The sequence below is a fragment of the Saccostrea echinata genome, unplaced genomic scaffold (genome assembly GCF_033153115.1).
Source record: "Saccostrea echinata isolate AGI-Se365-2 ecotype Australia unplaced genomic scaffold, CSIRO_AGI_Sech_v1 ptg000009l, whole genome shotgun sequence".
NCBI lineage: Eukaryota > Metazoa > Mollusca > Bivalvia > Ostreida > Ostreidae > Saccostrea > Saccostrea echinata.
In genome coordinates this window covers 5608774-5628924 of record NW_026889758.1, presented here as the reverse complement: position 1 = coordinate 5628924, position 20151 = coordinate 5608774, and the positions used below count along the sequence as shown (strand labels likewise).

Genomic DNA, 20151 nt, shown 5'->3' with positions numbered 1-20151 from the left:
CTTATACAGTTTCTGTTTAAGGAGAAATTAATTAAAAAAAAAAAAGGGAAGGCTGGAAAATACTTTTGGTCGGTTGACAGAAAGACGATAAGGTAATAAAGATATAATATAAATGACTTTTCTGTAGAAGAGAATATGCCGATAACATGGACGAGTATGCTACAAATATCAAATCAATGCGACAGACAGACTATTGTCAGCGGACAAGTTGAAGCTACCGTAACACTGATAGTTCGCAAGAAAAGGAGTTGCTATGATTTGACAGTGACAAGTTTTATTATTTCAAACATTGCAAATTTATCTTGAATAATACTTATTACATAAGACGCATACCCCCCCCCCCCCCCCCTGCAAACCCATCACATTTAATCACAAAAATCAAAATTATCTTTAGAATACTAGTATAAGAAAATAGTTGATTCACTTGCAGCACACTTACTTCTTTAACCAGATCATCAATCACGTTCTGATTCATTGTCTCTAATTCACTGACAAGTGTTTTGTAAAACAAGATAAATTTTAGGGACAATAGATATTGGTGTGTATTATTATTGTTTTAAATATGTACAACTTTGTAAATACAAATGTACACTCAAACTTTAACTGTATTATAGTAAAATGTGGCAATATCTTTTTTTTGGAAGAGAAATTTCATTGGGGTACCTTTAGTTCAGAGCCCATATCATGAAATAATGTGTCAACATATAATTTTTTTTAGCTTATTCTTTTTCTTAGATGTTATTTAGTAAAAAGAAAGCAAATTTTTGAAGATTGAGTCCATAAAAATATTTTAAAAAGACGGAGACTGACCTGTGAAGCATATTTTCTCGTACTAAATTTTGATACGTTAGCCTAACAAAGTGCACATATTTAAAATAATTCACGCAAAACAATGATTAAATATGGTTCCTTAAAATTTTTCTATTCTATTCTGTGTATTTAAGTTGACTGTTTAGATTTTATTTCTGATATATAGACAAAATCGTGGATAGGTACATTTTCAGTATTCTACATTTCGGGGTATATAGTCTGAGAGGCCATAGCAGAAAAATAAACATGTTGACATATAATTTTTCTTATGCTTTTCCATTGCTGGGATATATGTCTATCTTATAAAAGCAGATTTTTCAATATTGAGCCCATTTAGGGCTGAGTATAGAACTACCTTAAACAAGACAAGTATGTACTAAATAAGTTGACAAAGAAGTGCAGTTTCAAATCAATTTCACAGGTATCATATGCAATGAAGCGTATCTAACTAATCCCATTGTCTTTCTGCATGAGATAATCATGCCACATTGTGTACACAAACTGTAATTAGTATTTTTACGTGGAATCCAATTTCAGTGTGTTAAAAACTGCAGATTTTAACTTTTTTCTGTAATGATAACCTACTACATTAGAAAATGTTTGGTAATACATTACAGCCATAAAAAGTGCTTACCACATGTTTATAGCTATGTATTGGTAGGCAGGTGTATGTTCATGACCATCGGAAAGAATTTTTATTTTTCTCACTCTTGAAATTTTTTGGATTTTTCTTTGAGACATGGTGATGAAAGTAATGGTAAAACAACCAGTTTTGGAAAAGAAATTAGCAGTATTATAACAGCTGGCTTTGCATATAACATTTAGAATTAGGGATCCCAAGGGGGGGAAAAGTAGGATAGTTATTCAATTTGTTTCGCCAAGCTGTCGGGGAACCACACCTGGATGCCTTAGGGCTCTCGATTGTCTATAATTAGGGCCATTCAAGGGCCCCATTCCTAATTCAAAAGAGGTACCTTTCTTCCCAATTGAATGTGTTAATTTTCCCAATAGTCATTTATCCCCAAAATTAATGAAAATATGGTTGGTCCAATGGATCTGTAATAACTAAACTTGCTATTCATATTCCTCTGTATTACAAAACAAGAATTTAGTTGATAACAAAGACCAGAAACCCAGTACAGTGGACTCCGGATATAACGAGATGCACGGGACTTATTCAGGAGCCTACTTTTGTTTAGTGTACATGACTTGCATTTCAAATTACTCTTCTCTGTGTTGCCAGCTTACAACGACAGATTATGGTCCAATATTCATTATAACATGTTAAATTAATTAACACACACATAAATATATTGAAATTGTCTAATTAAAAATTATTTATTTTAAAAAAAAATTGTTTAAGTACAAACCAGAAGAGCTACAGTCTCATCAGAGACTTCTGGTTTTGACACAAGTCATCAATATATTGACTTCATTTTCATACCATGATGTCATAAACATGCAGCAAAATGTAAAGATTTAAATGTAATATGTATGCCAAATTCTATTATGATCTGAATTGTGGTTATGTAGATACAGATATAGAGTTACTCCTTGTATTAGAGACAAAATCCTTTAACAAATATGACTGACCTCATTGCAAAAATGGTGAGAAAAAAGGGAAAATTAAATGAATTTTGAACGAAACAAAGAAGAAAGCAAAATGGTAGTTAATTAACAGGGAAATTCCAATTTTTCAGGTGATAAAAAGGTGACTACAAAGATATTTTTACTTATATAACTAAGCAAATTTACGTTTGATCTCTTGAACTCTCAGTCTCCTGATTCAGAAATCCATGATCCCTGTAAGTCAAAATGCAGACTTGATATGCATAATTTGTTGTTATTTACTCTCAATACCTCGAAGTGTCTATGTTTTAATGTTTACATGTTTTCAAAAACCCCAGTCACTTTCCAAAAAAGATCAACGGGCGACAGTTTTTGAGGCAAAAATACCTTCTTCAGGCAACAGTCATCTGTTCATCTGCCATTGTCTTGCCCGATTTTGACCTCTTTTTTTGTCAGCCTACCAATTTTGTGTCTGTTGGGCCATGTTATAATTTTCTCTGCGTTGGTGGCCGATTCCTTGAATTGAAGCAGTCGTGCAATAGTCTGTCGACCAACCTTCAATCATCATCCGAACATTGGTAGACAGTTCTTAAAGTCGGTCGTCGATGGGTCAACATTATTGGAATTGGGTTTTTGTAAATGTTGGCTGATGGTGAAAATCAACTTGTGGCTTAGTGAACGATGATTGGGCGACTGATGGCCAACTTAGAATTATCTAATATTTGAAAATTATCAGTGTTCTTAGGAATTAATGTGACTGCTCCACGTCGCTCGATACTACTGTCGGCTGATCATGTTTTTAAGCCGACGATACGACAAAAATTTGATTTGCCTGACCATCGGCTTAAATGTGACCTAGGCATAACTCTGCACACTTTACTGAACACAAACCCACAACACATGATTGCAGTCCTGCATACTTTGAGGTATTGAGAGATACCTATACTAAATGTAGAACTCTTCAGTGAGCAGTGTTTAAAGCTTCCTTTAATTCGAACAAAGGTGTGATCAGATGGGGGGTGGGGGTGGGGGCTTGTGATTAATTCCAGATAGGTGAACTTGTTACGTGTCTTTGAGATCAAAGACTGTTGAAGGAGTGAACAAAATAGTAGTTTAGACTATATGAATCAGCCTTGATAGTTCAGTGGTTAGAACAATTGACTTGTGAAACAGGTGTCCTTAGTTTGATTCCAACCTTTTATTTTCTTTATACATTCCTTTTCTACTACAGTAGATTACAGATTAAAATATTTTAAAAATGTGTTTGTTATGACTTATTTTCATGTGAAAGAAAACATTTAGAGTTTAGAGTGATTAATAATCTGTTAAGAGAGGTACTTTTGAGTTTGATTAAAATACATGTAATTATGAAACTTTTATTTCCCTACAGATGTCAACAATGAAAATGAAACAAATCAATCAATGGATCGAATTAAAAGTTTTGGTAAAAGAAAACAGTTGCATATACATGCTGACAAGAAAGGACTTACATGAAGAAGAAGTGTTGTGCAACTATGAGAATGGAAGGATGATTTGGTGTTTAATTGAGGTAATTTAAAGTGTTGATTCCTAGGGCTGTTTGTTTGATGAAATTTAACCATTAGAATATTTAGTGTTGAAGAAATTTAAAATAAAATTATGCATGCAATCCCATTCAGGTGAGTTTTGTGACCAAAAGTCATCTTTTTCCTGATATTTTATCACAAAATTTTGTAAGAATTACAGTAAAACATGCTTATAACGAAGTGCCAGGGATGGAGAATTTTGCTTCATTATAAGTGTAATTCTTTATATCCATTAAGTTTACAATATATTTTAAAGTCACAGGGAATAAAAATCACTTTGCTCTAAGCGTCAATTCATTACATACATTCTTGTTACGGATCTTACATCTTTTAAAGAAAATGAAAGGAGGGGGATGGGGGTGGAATATGTATAATACATTCTTCAATATATTTTAAACAAACGTTGGAAAAAATTCGGATTTTCCTTGATCAAAGATATTTAAATACGTACAATGAACTGGCTTCAACTGTTTTAGATATAAAACTAAAACTAATATATCATAAATTTACACACACTGAACAATTTGTTTCTGTACATAGATTATTTTCAAATCGGGGCCCTTTCAGGCATCACAAATGACAAGCATGATTGATACAATTACCAACAAGAACAGACATAATTATGTGTATATAAAATAATCTACAGTACATGTTTTTGTTTAAATTGAAGCTGAGTAAGTACATGTATTACACTTTTAGTATATAATTATATGAAAGTAATGTGCCTCTGAGAGTGCCCCCTCCCCCCAAAGTTTTTTTTTTTTTTAAATTTTAATATTGTTTATTGTTTTCTTCTTGTCTAAAAATTTTTATGATAGGTATAAAATAACAAAAAAATGACTTCGTTCCTTCTGGAAAGTTCGTGAGAATGGTGCACAGTTTCCATTTCCGTGAAATATAGTTTTCACAATTGTTTAGTTCCCCTTTTGGGTGTTTAGGTGTGTTGTTTGTTTTTTGTTTTATTTTTGTTTATTTATTTTTTGGCTTGTCAAAAAATGAGACATTTTTTTTCAGCAGGTTTGATCCACCCACCTCCGGAAAAATTCCTTGATCTGCCCTTGTAAAGCATTTCCAATGATTTTAACTTGCTTGTAGTTCATCAGATTTTGTACGCTTTATTGCTCTTACGTATGCTTTCACGAGAGAGAGAGAGAGAGTGTGTGTGTGTATACTTGTATGAAAATGCAAAAAAATATTTATCCACAATTTTGCAGTTAGGGTTTCAAGTAATCCTTACAGATTCTCTTAAAATACAAGAAATTGTATAGGTATCAAATTTTATATTATCTAGGGAAAATTTTCAACCTGGAAAGGCTTCCTATACATACATATAAAACAGGCACGTAGCACCATTTCTCAAAATGTGTATATATGATGGGGAGCGGGGGGCAGTAAAATGATTGATAAGCCAAAAAAAAAAACTAAAAAAAACTTTAGGCATTTAAAAATTGAGAGGGATGCAGAAAAATACCAAAATACTTATGGAAAAAATGAAGAAGGAAAACAGGGATTGAAAAATATCCGTAGTCAGGGGGAGGACAGATTCCATTCATACTATCATTTTTGGAAGAAAAATATTTGAGTATACAATACAGTATCGTTGGATGAGAGTGGGGAGAGCCAGCCATTCTTTAAAAAAATCCTTTAGTTACAAAATTAACCATAAAAGACAGGCCTGTAGAACGCGTGGATTGGGGTTGCCTCCTACCATTTTTCCAGAGCATTTTTTTAGCTTGTCAAAGATTTTTCAGGTAAAGTGGTAGGCTATATGATGACATGACAACGTGTTTACTGTTGACTATTTATAGAGTTTATTACTTTTCTGTGTTGCATATTTCAATGAAATACAAGATGTAAATCACTCGGCATGTGCACATCTTCGAACGAGTACAGTGGTCTATTTTGGAGGTATGAATAAGTTTACAGCGTTCGACACGTTCTCTCGGTATGCATCATTATATTTGCATATGGACATGCATATCAAATACGCTGGTTGTTTGTTCCATTCTTACAATAGATAATTGCAGATTGTTTGTACAAGTTTTACTGTGAATTATTCCAAGTCAATTATGCTATATATCTGTATATTGGCATGCTTTTAAAGAACATGCACAACTATGTTTTTTTCTTCCAAACTTGCATTTATATTATTCAAAACGATACTTATAAATATCTTTATGACTGTTTTTATCTGCTATGGTCTTGAAATGTTTTCATCAATTCATGTGTTCCAAGATACTTTACTATCGGAGATGTGCACGCGTCGATAGCCAAACCAAAAACTCAAGTGTAACGAGGGCATTGGGGTATACATTGTTACAATAAGACAAGGTATCTGAAAGAAATATGGCAGAATATGGCTAGTTGGTATGAAACAAGTCGTACATTGATGCAAATGTTGCGCTTTTAAGAATTCATGTCAGCTTTAATGATAGTTTCATGCATGTAAGCTAGATTTTTGATTTATAGGATTAATTTATTCATCAGTTTTAAGAAAATGTGAGGAAACGTTGCTTAAATGTAATTGATTAATGTTTTACATGCTTAAATGTAGAATATCCAAGGTTGTGCTCAAGATGCGGGGGCCAGGGAAATTCCCTGTCTGTAATGACTTAATCCCACTGTCATTCTGGCATTTCTTCCTCAAACCCCACTAGAGGAGGAATCCAAGACACCCTTCTACTTTTAAAATGTCCACTTCCTATTTCAGTTCTTATGGACAACCCTGAATACCTGGTCACCTTAATAAAGATTTTAAAGTTCAAGAATCATGCATATATCTCTGGTCCCCTTAATGATGGGTTAATGCATGTAAGCTAGATTTTTTATTTATAAGGATGTTTTATTTTTCAATGTTAAGGAATAGTGAGGAAACATGTTGCTTAAATGCAGAATACCCACGGTTGTGCTCAAGATTCAGGGGCCAGGTAAATTCGCCGCTTGTATTGACATAATCCCCCAGTTATTCTGGCATTGCCCCCTCAACCCTCACTAGCAGAGGAATCCAAGATAACCTTCCACTTTTAAAATGTCCTCTTTCTATTTCAGTTCTTATGGACAACCCTGAATACCTGGTCACCTTAATAAAGATTTTAAATTTCAAGGATCATACATATATCTCTGGTCACCTTAATAATGGGTTTATGCTAGATTTTTGTTTGATAAATTTTCATTCAACAAATTGTTCCACCAAATTTTTTCCTTTGAGTTTTGCAGATCAATGTGACATTCTAGATGAAAATTCAGTATTTCATGACCTTAATAAAGATTTTTGAGTTAAAAGAGTACTTGTATGAGGGTTGTCCAGAAAGTTTTTAGACAAATGCCATAATTTTCTTGATATTGACCACACTGCCAAGTGTATACAACATAATTTTGATATAGACCATGATTTAGTAAATATATAAAAATTAAACAGTATACACTATTTTACAAAAATTATAGGTGTGAATAGATTGTATATACAAGCTGCACAGCCCAGTATGACATTAAGTTAGTTTCATGATAACGTCAAGAATATGGATTTTGAATTTTTAGCTCACCTCAATGAAGGTGGGGAGTTTATGTAATACCATCAGTGCAGGCGTCCGCATCCCAGGTTAAAAGTTTTTGGAGCAGATTTCATTTCATAGTAACTATAAGCCTGGTATTAACCAAACTTGCATGGATGATGTATCTAAGGATGCACACTACTGGACTTGCTTCAGATGCTGGATCTGACGTACATTTTCCAGATAAGTGACCAGGTTTAAAGATTTTTAGCAGGTCCATTACCAAGAAATTATAAGGGCTATCTGAACCAAACTTGCATGATGATGCATCATGGGATAAACACTCTCAAACTTGCTTCAGATGGTGGATTTGACTTACATTTTCTGGATGAGTGACTAGTTTAAATTTTTTAGGTAAGCCCATTCCCAAGTAACTGCAAGCCCTAAGACTAAAATTGCATAAATGTTACATCTAGGGATGCAGACTACTAGATTATTAGTTTAGTGTGGGACTTTGCCTTTCTTAAAGACAACATTCGTTGAGGTGAGCTCTGTTATCTCTTATTACCTTTGATTATCAAGTATTTGTGGTGCACACACAATTTTTTCTTGGTTTAGCCACACTGCTAGTGTGTGTGTGATATTTACATATAGACCATAATGGAGTAATTTTTTAAAATTCAATAAATGATAATTTAAGAGTGTCATCAGTATGCACACTTCCTGTATATAGCTGCAGAGCCAAGTCTGATGTTGCGTTTTATTTATTACATATTATGCTTCCTGTCAGTTTGTCTCTGTGTAATCAATACCCAACTATTTTCGCATAGTGTTCTAAGGAATTATATATCGTAAGCATACTATGCCAAAATAGCTAGTGCATGGCTTCTTTTTCTGAAAAAAAATCCAACAGCGCCCACGCCGTGGATCGAACTCACAAACCCGAAATCGTCAGTCTGACTCGCTACCGATTACACCACAGACGCCATTATCTAAAGCACTGTATTATAATTTATATAAACTTAGTTTCAAATATTTTACACTTAAAAAAAATAAAATAATTTTCTAAAATAGTTTCTTGCAATTTTTTCCCCTTCACTCAACTAAAATTCTCTGAAACTACATGTATCTGTACATGGAACATTCAAAATTAAAGAAAAAAGATTATGATGTACATGTAGCACAACGTGACATCATAATAGGGGTGTACTAATATGAATGTAAGAGGTGATGAAACATTGGAAATGGAGATAATATTGTCATTTTTATACAACAGTCAGCATAATAATAACAGTAGTGTTGTACCTTGCATGCACTATGCCTGACTACTACACTACAGTCAACGCGGTTTCCGTATTTACCGCGAGTCCTCGCGGTGTGAAATTGATCGCGGTTTAACACAGGTAACTCAGGTAAAACCGCGTGTTCTCGCGGTACGGGTCCTCAACTAATCCACACCATCGCGGTTTGTGTTATCCGTCTCAGGTAAAAAATTATTCTCTTCATGAACGCGAGTTACCTCCCCCGACGGAAAAAACACAACAGAAGAAGAATGAATAGAAGTAAAAAAAAAATTAAAAGGATAAAACTAGTCTTAGCAGTTATTTAGGTCTCCCTTTTTATATTTGATTAATTTATCTTTTTACTTGATATTTCACACCTCTTTCAAAAATGAAAAAAAAGAAAGAAAAGAAAAGGAAAAAAAGAATGCATGATATGGAAACAACTAGATATATATAGTGTGTTCATTTATTGTTCTTAACTTATTCGTAATTATACATATGCATTAATTTTGTAGATCACAGTTATTGATCATCCGATAACTCAATGATTTAATTGTCAATTGAAAACAACTTTTCCGTCATTTAACCATTTTAAATAAGTAAAATAGTCGCAATATTTAAAAAAAAAGGCGCTCAGAATAAAATCTTCAAAGGAATAGATATTTTTTTCTGTATTCCTTATTAATAATTCAAGTTTCCTTGAAAATTTTAAACTTGAGGAAGTACGCATGAACGTACAACATGTTTTATAATACTAGACTCTTTTTCATGACTTCCAATCTAGTGTGCTTTGTATGGTATTTATCCAGGTATTACAAACAAAATATGATTCGGGCGTAAAATATGATTTAAAAAAATATATATATCCTGTCTATAGATATTATCATTCAAACTTTAACTTTAGATACATGTTTATTCGTAAATAGCAAGCTTCACCCTATTTTGATTTAAAAATTGGATTAATTTTCGGTCCATAATCAACTGATAATTCAAAAGTTGAAAACTGATTCAAAGTTAGTTTTTCATTCGTTGATTGTTTTCTAATGACGGTTAACCTAGTGACTGACTTCCCATGCTCTGGGCATCACTCATCTTCATGCATGTGATACCCCTTCCTGAATTTACGTTGTTTTTTTTTTTTAATTTATTTACCTTCAATTACAGGCAAAAAACGTTATTAATAGCTCAGAGGATGTTACAGCATGTGCAAATACGCAAATATGCAACATTCGATTTTGAAATTTAATTTACTTTACACTGATAAAATACAATTGGAATAGAAGGTTCTATGTGTCCCCGGGCTAGGTTCGAGTTTGTAGTACGCACAGTCAGAACCTTGGCACTGACACAGACAGGAAGTGTTATGTAATAGATATACACATACGTCTCCACAACAATAGATTAGATCTCTTAAAGTTGTGATTTACCTGTATTGTATACCTGGACATGCAAAATTTTGCATTCATATTGAATAGGAATCTGCTTCGTATAAGGTCAAAAGCGGGGGGGGGGGGGGGGGGTTAATGAGACGTACTGTTCATATTTATTGATTATTTTATAAAGATATGCTATGTATATTTTGGGCATTCATCAAGTGTGTTGATTAAATAAATATATACAGTGTAGTGTAAACATATACATACAGACAAGTTTCCTGAAATGTCCCTCGCCGTTTATTTTATATTTTTATTCTTAACCCCCCCCCCCCACACACACACACACAAACTAATCCTCATGTTTCTCTACCCAAAATTACAGTGTGTAATTTAACACCCACTCCCTTAAATGATTTTAAAGTTTCTGTTTTGTGAAACCTTTCTCTTTGGTTTCAATAATTACTCTAACAGTCCCAAGTTTTTCAAAATCGCCGACCTATAAAAAAGAAGACATTTATTGTTATTTTTTTAAAATTCTTTATAAGCATGATAAGGGTATAACGATATTTTTGTGATTTCAGGATTGCGTTTGATCAGTTGATATAACCTACAGTACATGTATGATGGGTGATCAAGGTGTCAAGACCGGCTACTGAAATATGGTCATGTAATACATGCAGTTTTTACGGCTTGAAAACACGGTTATCGTAAAAGGGCTTGATCATCCCGTGAATTTTCCGAGAACCCATAGTCTTATTGTGGGCGACCGATAGGATTAGCTACGCCCCACTGCACACGCTGTGATTGTGTAATACATGTACACGTGTTTGGTCAGTTTCAGCTTATTTAGTTCATGACTTCTCTGCTTAATTATCAGCTGAGAACGCAACCATTTAATTCTTTTAGCTTTATAAAAATGACTATTGTCGACTTCATTTAGAATGATGAACAGAGCTGTTATCCATTTTTTCATTCAGGCCCACAAGTCTAACAAATGAGGTGGTGATCAATATCGTTAATTCAAATATTCGGGATTAATGTAAATAATATTTGAATATATGTTGGAAGAGGTATTTTGGCGTGAAAATATGTGTTTTAATTTTTTTTTCCAGTTATATATAAATTGCAATTTTCAATTCGAAAAAAAAACCACTGTCGTAATACTGAATGAAAAAACTGTTATGATGAAAAAAGGGCGTAACATAAATCGAATCGATATATACTACAATAAAAAAAAATTATGTTGAGTTATAGATCTCCACAATATCATTCAGGTTATTACTCATTAGAAACTAGAACAATGATAATATTTTGATAGAATAAATGCCAAGTATCATTCAAATATCACCCTTTAGACTGAAAAAAAAAAGATTTTATAAATTATTTCTAGAATTTTAAAGCTATATATGGCGTATCTGACTTAAAAAATAAAAATACGTGATTGAGTGTAGATGAACATGATATTTGTTATTTACGTTCAAATTAAAATTTTCGCCGATTTTGAACTTGAATAACCCCATGCTTCTATAGTAAAATTGACTTTAAACTGTGTCTGATATTTAAATGTGGAGTCGGTATAAAATAAATCAGTTATTGTTTTAAATTTCTAATATCTATAAAACGCGATTGATTTAAATTGTGTAATTTACAGAAAAGTCCTATCTTTATATAAGGTAATAAAACAAATAGAAAGACCTTTTTAATTTTAGTAAACCAGAACTTGTCAAAAATATGCCATCTATGACTTTAACAAGTTTAAGTCACATTTTTAAAAAAACGATCTTATATATTCACAATTTAATATCCTTACTTTGACATTAAGGATTATCGACTTCACATTGAGTAAAATACGGTAGAGCACACCGTCACGGTAATCTCGTGTCCCCGCGATCACCGCGATGATAAAACCGCGACGGTGTATCGCGGAAAGGATTAAAACACCATCGCGGGGGCGCGGGAAAATACGGGATCCGCGTTGACCGTAGTGTATATAGGCATAGTGCATGCAAAGTACAACACTATCATACAATCATGTCATGAATAGAGCTATGCTATTTTCATCAAATAACAGTAACAGTAGTTTTCCATTTTTTGTACTGTCTTTGAAATTGTACTCTCCTTTGAAAAATCATATATTATATACCAATTTCAACTCAATGACCTAAATATATTCTAATAATTTTTAGATGTTTGAATAATTAGTTTGTCTCTGACATCGTTTCAACCATATTTTAGATAATACATAATTTTATGATTGGACGCTGTTCCATACGTATGGCCGATGTCGCTTTTTCTGTCAATTTTTGAAACATATTTGTTGCAGTTTTTTCTTAATTAAAGTCAAGAATTAGTAAATGAAAGGAGCCTACAATTTCTTTAATTTGAGAAATAGATTCCTTTAATGACTATAACTTGGTCAAATAAGGTGTATTGGAGCATAACTCTCAGGTAAACAAGATTAAAAAAATCATATTTTAGGCTGTTATTTTCAATGAAAAATTAAGAAAACCTGTCATGAATATGGGAGTTTATTTCCATGTCGGACAAAGGAAATGTATCCAGATTGCCTACAGTCTCTTAGAAAACTGTAATTTGTATGTTCTTAGCTTTTGAGGTAAAAAGTTAAATTTAACATGTACCATATAGCTGAACTCAACAAGTAGTCACCAAAATATTTGTTTATAAATGACAGGAAAGTTCTTGAATTTCTCTGCCATTGACATTAGGTGTGTAATAGGAAAATGCAATAAGCAAGAACAGGATTTGAACCCAGCCCTCTGAATCACTAATCAGGTGCTTTAGCATGTTTATTAACTGAGTGATCTGGCAATGGTGATCAAGCCTGCGTGATCGCCATGTTCCTCCCTCCTTAAATTGTATTTGCCCTTGAAGACACAACTCAAGTTCTTCTTACCCCTGGCAAGCCTTTTACCTGCAAGTCAAGGGGTGATCAATGGCACCAAATAAATATGGGATGGACCAAACCAGGATTTGAACCTAGGTCCCCTGAATCACTAGTGTAAGTTTCTTTTTAAAAGGAATAACATTTTAATACACATAGTAAATTAGAATTTTATTTTTTCAGGAAATGGATAAAAAATATGTATGTGTCAAGCAACTATAGCCACTTGATAGAAGAGTAAATTAGAAAGTTCAGATTACATTATGCCAACAGAGATGATAACAAAACCAACCAAGCTAAAAGTTGTCCAGGTTAGAATCATTTTTTTCAATAAATTATGTACATTTAATATTATCATATCAACTTACATTGATGATTGTTATTTTTTTATATACCTGTTGTGTAGGAAAACTTTTGTATTGGAGCAAGACAAGTTAATGACTAAATGATAGACTCACTGTAGAGAGAGATGTTGGAAAAGTGGATTTTGTTAACAAAAGGAAGATAAGGTAAAATATGAGAGGAGTTGTGAGTTTTGTATGACACAGTACTATTTGTTAACCAAAAAATTAATCTGAAAAATCTTGAGAAATTTAAGTAAAGAAACTTCATGAAAAGGAGCACATGCACATAAGGGGAAGCAACCTATTGAAAATTATCTTGCAGCTGTTCTCGGGTCAAAAAGTGTTTTAGGATTAATAACTTGTATGCATATATATAAGGAAAATCTGCATAAGAGAAGAAAGAGGGTGCATCTAGATAAACAATTTTATTTCTCTATGTTAAATAGCTGACATTGACTGTGTTCTTGATTTAAAAAAATGTGTACATATGTTGGGGTAACTTCAACTGAATGTAAACATCTACTTTAATTAGTTCATCGAAACTTGTGGACAGGATCATATGATCCTGCATGTACTATTTAAGCCTTTATTTTTTAGCTCACGTCGACGAAGTCGAGATGAGCTTATGCTATACCCCGGCGTCGGCGTTAGCGTCGGCGTCCCGGTTAAAGTTTTAGGAGCAAGTCCCATTCCCAAGTAACTATAAGCCCTACCTGGACCAAACTTGCATGGACGATGCATCTAGGGATGGACACTACCAAACTTGCTTCGGATGCTGGATCTGACCTAGATTTTCCAGATGAGTGACCAGGTTAAAGTTTTAGGAGCAGGTCCATTCCCAATAACTATAAGCCCTACCTGAATCAAACTTGCATGGATGATGCATCTAGGGATGGACACTACCACACTTGCTTCGGATGCTGGATCTGACCTAGATTTTCCAGATGAGTGACCAGGTTAAAGTTTTAGGAGCAGGTCCATTCCCAATTAACCATAAGCCCTACCTTGACCAAACTTGCATGGATGATGCATCTAGGGATGGACACTACCGCACTTGCTTTGGATGCTGGATCTGACCTGTATTTTCCGGATGAGTGACCAGGTTAAAGTTTAAGGAGCAGGTCCATTCCCAAGTAACTATAAGCCCTACCTGGACCAAACTTGCATGGATGATGCATCTAGGGATGGACACTACCGCACTTGCTTCGGATGCTGGATCTGACCTGTATTTTCCGGATGAGTGACCAGGTTAAAGTTTTTGAAGCAGGTCCATTCCCAAGTAACTATAAGCTCTACTTGGACCAAACTTGCATGGATGATGCATCTTGGGATGGACACTACCACACTTGCTTCGGATGCTGCATCTGACCTGTATTTTCCGGATGAGTGACCAGGTTAAAGTTTTAAGAGCAGGTCCATTCCCAAGTAACTATAAGCCCTACCTGGACCAAACTTGCATGGATGATGCATCTAGGGATGGACACTACCACACTTGCTTCGGATGCTGGATCTGACCTAGATTTTCCACATGTGAGACCAGGTTTAGATTTAGGAGTAGTCCTGTTCCCAAGTAACTATAAGCCCTACCTGGACCAAACTTTCATGGATGATGCATCTAGGGATGTACACTAACCAACCTGCTTTGGATGCTGGATCTGACCTAGATTTTCAACATGAGTGAATTTTAGCCATATTTTAACCAAATTAGCATGGATGATGTATTTAGGGATGGACAATTCCAGACCTGCTTTGGATTCTGAATCTGGCGTACATTTTCCAGATGAGTGACCAGGGTAATTTTTTTGGAGTAGCTATATAATATTTGGCCTATTATGATTAAACTTGCATAGATGGTGCATCTAAGGATGAAAACTTCCAGACTTGCTTTGGATGTTGGAACTGACCAAAATCTTCTTGATTACTAAACAGGTCAAAAGTTTTTTGAGCAGGTCTATAATTAAACCAAACTTGCATGGATATTGATCTTGGGATGTACCCTAACTAGAAAAAAATATGATGTGAAATTTGCCTTACTTATAGATAACATTCGTCGAGGTGAGCTTTGTAATCTTTGATTACCTATGTTTTTTTTAACTTAGATGCTTAATTTAGCTTCGACAACTGAGTGTGTTGAACATCATTATCAAAGATTCCATTCATTTAAGATTTTATGTCGGTTAAGAAATGTGTCATTTAGGGGGATTTGTTTTTTATACATGTGCGTAAGTTATTTTGTAATTATTTTATAGCAAAGTAAATTTTTCAATTATGTTTGTTCTAATTTTTAGAGATTAATAGAGATTTTTCTTTTCTTTTTTCTTTTTTACAGATCAAGGCTGCCAACCTTTGAGAGAAACACTTCAAAAAAGAGTGTTTAAATTCAAGACATTCAGTTACAGTACTCTATAAAAATTATAAAGTAAAAGTTATTTATTTAATTTGGAAAAGCATTTGAGAAACAGAGGATGTGAAAAAGACTTTGTCCATTTCAAGCTATCTGTTGTCAAGTACCAGGCATATGTGGATTTTATTCAACAACTTTATTATAAATTTGAATAGCAACTTTCAATATCTGGAAGCATTTTTATCAGTAGGGATGTAGATGTTAAATTATATAAAAATTATTATTTACCAAGGATATTTATCAAGAAAGTTTTTGTAGATTAATAACAGGTAAAATTTGTAATGAGAGATCTTTTATTGATCATTTGCAGTAGTAAGTGACACTTGTTATAATTATACCCCCGACTCTGAAGGAGAGGGGGTATACTGTTTTACCCTTGTGTGTCTGTCTGTGTGTCTGTCCGTAACAATTTTTCGTTGCAGTTTTCTCAACAACTAATCATCAAAGATGCTTGAAATTTTAACACTCTATGAATAGGCATGCCATATTGTGGGATTCATGAGTGAATATTCACATCAGAGCGGGGGTATTACTAGTGAGCATTGGCTCACAGACTTCCTGATTATCTCTATAATTTAAGAAATCCAGTAATTGAAAGATCTTTGTGCAATTTTATGATACCTGGTAATGCTTGCACACCTTATCTGAATCAAATTTTGAGGAAGTACCACATAAAACTTTTTTTGGGGGGGGGGGGGATTTTTTCTTTTAAAAAATGCAAGGGTTTTCGTCATTTAATATTTTTTTCAAAACTCCTGATACATGTACCTGTAATGTATGCTGATTTTTTGTCAAAGAACATCTAATGGTATCATGATTTTAAATTATATTTTCTCTGAAAATTATCAGTTGGAAGGTTCACTGTAAAGTGCATGTACATTGCATATGACCTTAAAAGTACTGTGGTGGCAAAAGGCAAGAAAAAAAAATCTTTAATATTTTTCAATTTTGGTACATGTACTATATTTTTATTTCGTTAACCTGTCAATTTTAGATCAAAGGAATAAAGGTTAAAAACTATTATTTGACTCTTTGTTTTCATGAGTTATCTAGAGCAGGCCTGTAGCAACAGTTTCAAAAGAAAAAAACCCAAACTGACCAAAAGTGGGGGGGGGGGATTTCCCGAAATTAACTGACAAGCAAAAAAGAAAAGGTGATTTACTGTCCAAATCCTGGAATTTGCCAGTGCCTTACAACATCAAAAAAAGGGGGGGGGTGCGTATCCAGCATCCCCCCCCCCATTCTACGCGCCTGCTAGAGACATCTAATAGTCTATTTTAATCAACATGTGAATGCAAATTTCAAATGGTTTATCAACTAATATAGATTGATGTATGTTGGAAAGGACCAAGAGAATTTTGTAATTATATACATGTACATTATACAGCTGACCATATGGTCTGAAGTTGACCTTAGAAATTGCAAAGTTGTAGAGTAAAATCAAAATTTGTGCCCCAGATTTTGTGATGACAGTGGCATTTTTCTTTTTAAAAAAATTTTATGAGTTCAAGTGAGCTTTGTCCAGTGTCTGCCCATCTGACTATCCACTTGTCTGTAAACTTTTCACATTCGACTTCTCAGGATCCGCTAGGCCATTTTTAACCAAAGTAGCTACAAAGCATCCCTGGGTAAAGGGAATTTTAAATTTTTAAAACGAAGAGCCAAGCCTTATACCTCCAAAGAGGAATAATCAAGAAAAGGCAGAAACAGGGTGGGGTCAAACAGGGTAAATAATCTCAAGAACCACTGGACCAGAAAAGCTGAAACTTACGTGAAAGCTTGCTAAGGTAGTGTAGATGTCAAGTTGTTTAAATCATTTCCCTGGGGTAGGATAAGGCTACAATAGGGGGTCAAAGTTTTACATTGAAATATACATTTATATATAAAAAAAAATCTCCAGAATCACTACATCAGGAAAGATGAAATTTAGCAAACTTTACTTAAGAATACATCTATATGGGGGAAACAGCAGGGCCAAGTGACTCAAGGTGAGCGTTGTGGGCCAAGGGCCTTACATTGTAAAATTCAGGATGACCGTTACGACATTGGAACGTGGATGTTGGGTCTGTCTGTTGAACATTTTTTTTTGTTTACCTTATACGATATGTGGATTATTCTTTCCCCAAAGCATCATATTTCATATTACTTCAAAGGTAGAAAAAGAAATTATAGAAGTTAATTGAATTAATCATTGCACATCTTTGCTAACTATATAACATACTTGTAATTTAATAAAAATAGGGGAATTAATCATTGCACATCTTTGCTAACTATATTACATACTTGTAATTTAATAAAAATAGGGGGCGGGCTGGACTACTTCGACACCTTCCACCGCTTGATCGCTACCGAACGGTCTCTCAGTTCAAGTCGTCGAAAAATAATTGCATATCAGGCTCGTAAGAACTGGGGGAGACATGGAGACCAGTCCCCCCCCCCCCCCCTTCCTTTTAATTTTGCCGTTATATACTACACAATATAATTAGATCAAAAGTATCAAAACTACGGTTATACCCCTCATAAATAAAGTTTGTAGACTTGATTTTTGTTCAGTTGCGCCCCATTTCCTTACTGTAACTGCATCCTATAGATCAGCCATGTTACATACATGTACTACATGTAGTAATAAGTGTCTTTTTTTAAATACATACGAAAGCTATCAGCTTTGTATTATTTTTTTTTTTTGTTCAACTCACTAAATATACGTTCCTTGGGAGAATTGTGTTCTTTGAGATGTAGGAGACAAAATAAACTTAGTACTATTCATTATTATCAAGCTACATTCTTCGCCAGCCAAGGAAATTTTCAGTGATTTAAACTAAAAACTTGTAGACATCATGGAAAATCGCCTGCGAGAAAGTGGCCAAGGGGTTGCTGAAAAAGTTATTTATCCGACATTATTTTCAATTACATATAAATATATAAAATGACTCGTATGTATACATTTACACAAACATTTTTTTTAAATAGAGTCCAGAATACGATTCTTGCAAGAAACAAATAATGTAAGTAGGTGAATAATACAACAATCATACCTTTACGAGCAGGTTTTTCCGTGAGTTGAAAGGGTACCTGTTCTGTTTTTCAGTCTATAGAATTTGACTTCTCCCTTACATAACACCCCCATCCCAATGACAAAAATATAAAAGCAACATCCACTATTTTTTTAATGACGTATTAACATTGACAATGAATTGCGGCATTAGAGACCGAATGTTAAATGAAATGTACACAAAAAATTAAAACTTATTATAATTACTTGCAATTGTATGGTAATTTGTTTGTAAAATGAATATAATTAAAATTATTAATTTATGTGAAAAACACACACACAAAAAAAAAGGAAATAGAACGCGTATCATTTAAAAAAAAAACATGCCAAAGAACTGACGGGATTCCACTACAAAACAGGGACACGCCCTTTCCATGATAATGAACACGTGGAGTTCTATCTGGTGATAATTCACATTTGTTTGATTTTAAAGAGCTGAGAAGTAGAAGGCAACCGGAAACAGAAACGTGTTCTTTTTACATGAATTTTACTCATGTCCAAATTTATAAACCCCCTTCACATGCGTATATTTACAGACAGGGAGCAAATTTTACATACATGCAAAATTTGCACCTTGATGTATTTTAGCGAATGCAAACGGGGGGGGGGGATAAGCAAGTTTTGTACGCGAGTATTTTTACTCCTAGTGCAACATTTACATCTAGTCAGACTAGATTCAAATAAAATTTTACATACGAGTAAATTTACTCCTTATGTATTTTCAGTCATCTGAACGCATAACAAAATTTAGATAAGAATAGAAAATATTGCAATTGTCTAAAAAATACAGCATCAATTGATTTCATTGAAAAAACTGGAAAGTCCTAACAAGTATATTTACAAAGTACTTCGAAAAAGCAAATTTCATGATCATACTGATGTATTTACAAATGTCTCTGTCCGTGATAATACTACAAAAATTGAAAAAACAGTTTGAGAGTGCACGTGCACCCATCGCAAAAATAAGAGTAAATTCTCCATCCATACATGAAAAGTTTACGCCTGTAAGTAAACGAGCGCATGTGAAACTACTATTTGCAACTTTTAAATAATTGTGTACCTATAAAAATACCCATTATTATATATTATCCATTTCAAAATTATAAAGACCAATAGCGCTTTTGAATTAGATTCAGCAGGAAAATGAAAATTTTTCTAGATATTGTGTGTTGTTTTACTAAAATTTACCTTGAATTTGTTACAAAATTTTATTTACACACGTTTTTCTACTATATTTGCTTCTGTAGGTCATCGCTCCACGATTTTAAAGTGTTATTTGTGTGTATCAAACTATTGAAATTAAAATTTTAGATCCCAAAAAGCCTTTTCTCGACATATTCAGCCATAACTAGAAA

General features: G+C 33.7%; 1 protein-coding gene and 1 long non-coding RNA gene across 2 annotated transcripts in view; one reads left to right on the top strand and one right to left on the bottom strand.

Moving 5' to 3' along the window:
• LOC133183199 (kynurenine 3-monooxygenase-like) overlaps positions 1-20151 on the bottom strand; it is a 38986-nt gene that overhangs the window by 9123 nt on the left and 9712 nt on the right. The window lies entirely within an intron of this gene.
• On the top strand, positions 13181-16432 carry LOC133183198 (uncharacterized). Its single transcript, XR_009720606.1, has 3 exons — positions 13181-13307; positions 13403-13505; positions 15670-16432. It is a non-coding gene; the product is annotated as an uncharacterized LOC133183198 (long non-coding RNA).